Raw genomic sequence first — 6000 nt, 5'->3', positions numbered from 1 at the left:
AAAATATGACTTTCTATCAACATCCACTGTGGATTTATTTTAGCCATAGACATAATTATTTTCCACAATCTTCAGCAGAAAATGATCTTTTTATCCTGTTGAGATTCATTTCTCTTTTCAGAAAATATTACCAACATTTTGAACTATTTGGGGTTGTGACTCAGGCCTAAAAATACTCATAATAGGCTTGAAAACTTCAAAAGAGGCCCAAGTCCTAGACACGTTTAAAAAGTGTAAGGCCTAGAAATCTCAAAAAAAAAAAAAAAAAGAAAAGAGGAGCTACCCAAGCTTATCATTCAAATAAACAAAAGCATACAGAGGTGTGAAAAACTATTTGCCCCCTTCCTGATTTCTTATTCTTTTGCATGTTTGTCACACAAAATATTTCTGATAATCAAACACATTTAACCATTAGTCAAATATAACACAAGTAAACACAAAATGCAGTTTTTAAATGATGTTTTTTATTATTTAGGGAGAAAAAAAAATCCAAACCTACATGGCCCTATGTGAAAAAGTAATTGCCCCCTGAACCTAATAACTGGTTGGGCCACCCTTAGCAGCAATAACTGCAATCAAGCGTTTGCGATAATTTGCAATGAGTCTTTTACAGCGCTCTGGAGGAATTTTGGCCCACTCATCTTTGCAGAATTGTTGTAATTCAGCTTTATTTGGGGTTTTCTAGCATGAACCGCCTTTTTAAGGTCATGCCATAGCATCTCAATTGGATTCAGGTCAGGACTTTGACTAGGCCACTCCAGTCTTCATTTTGTTTTTCTTCAGCCATTCAGAGGTGGATTTGCTGGTGTGTTTTGGGTCATTGTCCTGTTGCAGCACCCAAGATCGCTTCAGCTTGAGTTGACGAACAGATGGCCGGACATTCTCCTTCAAGATTTTTTGGTAGATAGTAGAATTCATGGTTCCATCTATCACAGCAAGCCTTCCAGGTCCTGAAGCAGCAAAACAACCCCAGACCATCACACTATCACCACCATATTTTACTGTTGGTATGATGTTCTTTTTCTGAAATGCTGTGTTCCTTTTACGCCAGATGTAACGGGACATTTGCCTTCCAAAAAGTTCAACTTTTGTCTCATCAGTCCACAAAGTATTTTCCCAAAAGTCTTGGCAATCATTGAGATGTTTCTTAGCAAAATTGAGACGAGCCCTAATGTTCTTTTTGCTTAACAGTGGTTTGCGTCTTGGAAATCTGCCATGCAGGCCGTTTTTGCCCAGTCTCTTTCTTATGGTGAAGTCGTGAACACTGACCTTAATTGAGGCAAGTGAGACCTGCAGTTCTTAGGCGTTGTCCTGGGGTCTTTTGTGACCTCTCGGATGAGTCGTCTCTGCGCTCTTGGGGTAATTTTGGTCGGCCGGCCACTCCTGGGAAGGTTCACCACTGTTCCATGTTTTTGCCATTCGTGGATAATGGCTCTCACTGTGGTTTGCTGGAGTCCCAAAGCTTTAGAAATGGCTTTATAACCTTTACCAGACTGATAGATCTCAATTACTTCTGTTCTCATTTGTTCCTGAATTTCTTTGGATCTTGGCATGATGTCTAGCTTTTGAGGTGCTTTTGGTCTACTTCTCTGTGTCAGGCAGCTCCTATTTAAGTGATTTCTTGATTGAAACAGGTGTGGCAGTAATCAGGCCTGGGGGTGGCTACGGAAATTGAACTCAGGTGTGATACACCACAGTTAGGTTATTTTTTAACAAGGGGCAATTACTTTTTCACACAGGGCCATGTAGGTTTGAATTTTTTTTCTCCCTAAATAATAAAAACCATAATTTAAAAACTGCATTTTGTGTTTACTTGTGTTATATTTGACTAATGGTTAAATGTGTTTGATAATCAGAAACATTTTGTGTGACAAACATGCAAAAGAATAAGAAATCAGGAAGGGGGCAAATAGTTTTTCACACCACTGTAAGTATTTAAATTAAACTAAAAATGAATTTTATTTTATTAAAATAAAAAGAAAATTTAAAAAGCTCCAGAAAAGCTTTGTTACACAATATTTAAAAATAAAAGTTTGAAAGTCAAAAATCTAACTTTGGAAAAATACTAAAGGAATTCCAGAAAACCTCAAAACAAAAACAAGCAATTAAAATGAAGAAAGGCCAAAGTTTACAATCTCCTGCCTAAGATTAAATTCATTTTGATTTCTTGTTTGATGTTTTTGGACACAACAAATTCTTTATTTTGTGATGAGAAGCTCCTCTTTTTTTGCTACCAGATTGGGGATAATAGCATGGTTGTTGCCGTGGCAGTCTCTCCCATGATGCATCAGGAGTGTGTTACAGGAGACATCATTGACGTGACTGTATAAAGGTCACCACATGCATTCCTGGCTTGTCTGAGATTGATTTAAATAGCAGTACGGCGATTCTTACTTTTTTTTTATGACTCGTGGCAACAGAAACTAGCTGTGTACTTTTGATTTTTGGTTAGTGTTTTGGCTTTGTAGGCCTTCTTTCTTACTTTTGATATCGACCTCTGCCTGTTATTGAACACATCCTTTTCTCCTTGTCATCACTCTTAAACCCTTTTTTTAAATTTATTTTATTACAATCACATAGCATTCCATACAAATAGTTCAAGTTTAAAAAAAAAGGTTGGAAACAAATCAACCCCCACCCCTGAGAAAGAGAGCTAGAACAGCAGAATAAAACTTAAAGCTAATAAAAATAAATAAATATATAAATTAATAAATGAATAAAGATAAATGGAGTAAAAGAGAGGAGAGAATCTGCTTCCTCAGTGCTTTAAAAGCTTATTCTAAAATGTTATTGATTAGATCCTGCCAGGTTTTGAAAAAGTTCTGCATAGATCCTCTAAGTGCGAATTAGATTTTTTCCAGTTTCAAATAGTATTTAACACTGACTTAGAATAGGAGAGTTAGGATTCTTCCAATTGAGCAAGATAAGTCTACGTGCCAATAATGTAGTAAAGGCAATTACAGTTTGTTTGTTCTTCTCCACTGTAAGCCCATCTGGGAGTCCACCAAACACAGATGTTAATGGATTAGGAGGGATTGTGACACCAAGGTTGTCTGAAAGGCATTTAAAAATTTTGGTCCAGAATAGTATTAATTTGGTGCAGGCCCAAAACATGTGGCCCAGTGAGGCTGGGACTTGATTGCAGCGTTCGCAGGTTAGATCTTACCCTGGAAATATTTTGGACAATTTTAAACGAGACAGATGCACTCGATATATATTTTTGAGTTGAATAATTCTATGTTTCGTGCATATGGAGCGCGAGTGAATTCTCTGCATTGCTACCTTCAACTCCTTTTCTGAGATGTTGAGTGAGAGATCCTTTTCCCATTGTACTCTGTACTCAGTATCCATTTGAATAAAAGTGTGTTCTTTCTAGTGAACTCTTAAGCACATAACATTAGATTGGACACCTTCCCTTTTATCATCGCACATCAGTTTAAACACCCAAGGATAAATATCACAAGTAAACAAAGTTCTTTATCAACAAAATGCTGCCATCTGTATGGAAAAAATTAAGTAAGACTTGCATAGATGGTCAGCCTTTCATCTCACTTTAGCTGGAAGAATTAACACTCTTAAAACTTTTTTTACTGACTACCTTTTCAGTCAGAACAAGAACCACTAAGTGAACCAAACAACACAAGCCAGGAGTTAGCAAGCTGATGCCTCAGCAAATAACTAAAGCAATCAAACGGCATATTTAAATCTGTTTACGTCAAACCTGAATTCCCTAATTACAAATAAAAGAGTGATGGGAGTGCAACATAATTAATTAACACATTGACCTTGTGTCGCAAACTTTAGAGTATCCAGGTCAGACAGGAGAGAGCCAAAGAGATGGGAGGTTAGAAAGATTGCATTTCTGTGGTATCCACAGCTGGACATGTGTAAGCCACACCACCTGACAGATATCGGCACAACACCTTTGTAGGAGGCCCCAGATGGCTTTTACAGTAACAGGACTATATGCTGGATTTAGTCTTGTCGTAGTGTGCATCTAGCTGTGTGCTAGGAATTATATGCACCGCAGAACAGACATTCACCCCATAGAAGGCACTGCATTTACCTACTTTTCCCACACAATAGTCTTTTTCTGTTAACGTGCATCATGTTGCTACTCTCTGGCATCATGGTGAGTGAGTATAACTACCTTACCTTGAAATGTTGGTCTTTTTTCTGTTAACGTGCATCATTTTGCTACTCTCTGGCATCATGGTGAGTGAGTATAACTACCTTACCTGGAAATGTCGGTCTTTCTTGCCTGAAAAATCTCAGAACATACTTGTGATGAACAGACAATCAAAAAAGGGAAACTGCATTTATGCTCACAGACAAACCCCTCAAATCCCATACTCTTAGCACACTGTCAGGCACTGTACAGTAGTTCAGCAAGCCTCCCATTCTTTTACATCTATAACCCAAGGCAACTAGATAGAAGACCAGAGCAGGCAGGAGTAAAAGTTAAATGTTTATTTATGTATTACAGAAGATATGCCCAAAATATAAGCCGAGTACAAATGTGAGTGTTGCCAAAAATAATGTCAATACAACCTGGGAAATAGTGAGTTCATCTTGCATAGACTGCAAAGTGCCTCTGTCCTATGTTCTGCTCTGGCCTGATCTTTGACCCAGCCTGACATCTGCATATGGCTGGGCTGCATGGCCTGTCTGAATATGGCTGCCAAGACAGAGATGGTGGTCTTCTCCTCCGTGGATGGAAAAATGGCAAAGAGAGAGTTCTTTGTTACCCCTTTTTTATCTTAGTCCAGCTTCCTGTATCTCCTGGCGCAATGGAGGCGAATCCCTATTTCATTCCAATCTTATTTCAGCACAAATACAAATCAGTCCCATTTCATCTTGGCCCATTCTTTCCTTCTGGAGGTGGAAAGCTGTTATAAATTGTACTTATCCCTTCCATTTAAGGCTATGAGGGCCTGTTAATGGCCTTTTATGTAAGCCCACATGTATTCCCCCAGGTTAGCTAATCAGTTAGCTTCTGAGATTTTATCCTAAATATTTTTAACCTTTACTAAGTACAACAAATGGTTTCAAAAGTATTTTTTTCTAAGTATATATTTTTAACTTAATATTATACTATCCTCATGACAGGTTGGAACTGCAGAAAAAGAAACAAAAAATAATAACCAGGAAATGAAAAGACTAAAGAGAGTAATAGAGGGCATAGTCGAAAACAGGCAAAAGTCACAATGCCAGATGCAGGAATAGCATACAGTATTCATAATAGCCAAAATACATAGTCAGAAAGGAAAAGAAGTATTAACACTTAAGTATTCTCAGAAATATATTTTAGCTTCCAGTATTTTGAGAAATTAGAAAACAAAATCAAACATAAAGCTAAAGAACTTAAAGAGCAACCAAATGTTTGGATGACATTGTTATATACCATGATGGCGGCAATCAACAGTTCCACCAACAAAGTTCCTTGCCTGTATCAAAACAACAATCCAAAATGATCATGTTGATAAAAAAAATATTAATACTTTTTCAAAACAGTCAAACTACACATAAATGATATCCTCATGGACAAAAATTACTACATCCACTGGAACAATGTCCATCTCTTACTTATCATAGCTCCTCTTGACTCCAAACTGAACAGCAATATGGCCAGAAGAAGCTTTTAGTCTCTGGTCAGGAACTGTGTTCAGTGGGGGAAGTCCAGATATTAATTTTGGGTTTACAAATTGCTCAGTGGGCATCTGGGACTGTGCTGGTACATTCCCCCAACCCAGCAACAACATGTCTTCCTCTTTTTTTGTTATTAAGGCCAGGGAGGAGCATATTGTCTCTACTTGATGTCATTCTCCAAAGACTCCCAAACCAAATCAGTGCCCTAATAGCAATTATCCAAAAAAAAGATGGAAGAACTGTGAGAATTTTGCTTTTTGATTTCTCCAGCACCTTCTTGTACCATCCAACCATCCATGTTAAGGGGAAAACTCAGATATATGCAGGTGGATGAGCCTATGGTGTCCTAGA

Source organism: Polypterus senegalus, chromosome 8, assembly GCF_016835505.1.
Source record: "Polypterus senegalus isolate Bchr_013 chromosome 8, ASM1683550v1, whole genome shotgun sequence".
NCBI lineage: Eukaryota > Metazoa > Chordata > Cladistia > Polypteriformes > Polypteridae > Polypterus > Polypterus senegalus.
This window is presented reverse-complemented; position numbering follows the sequence as displayed.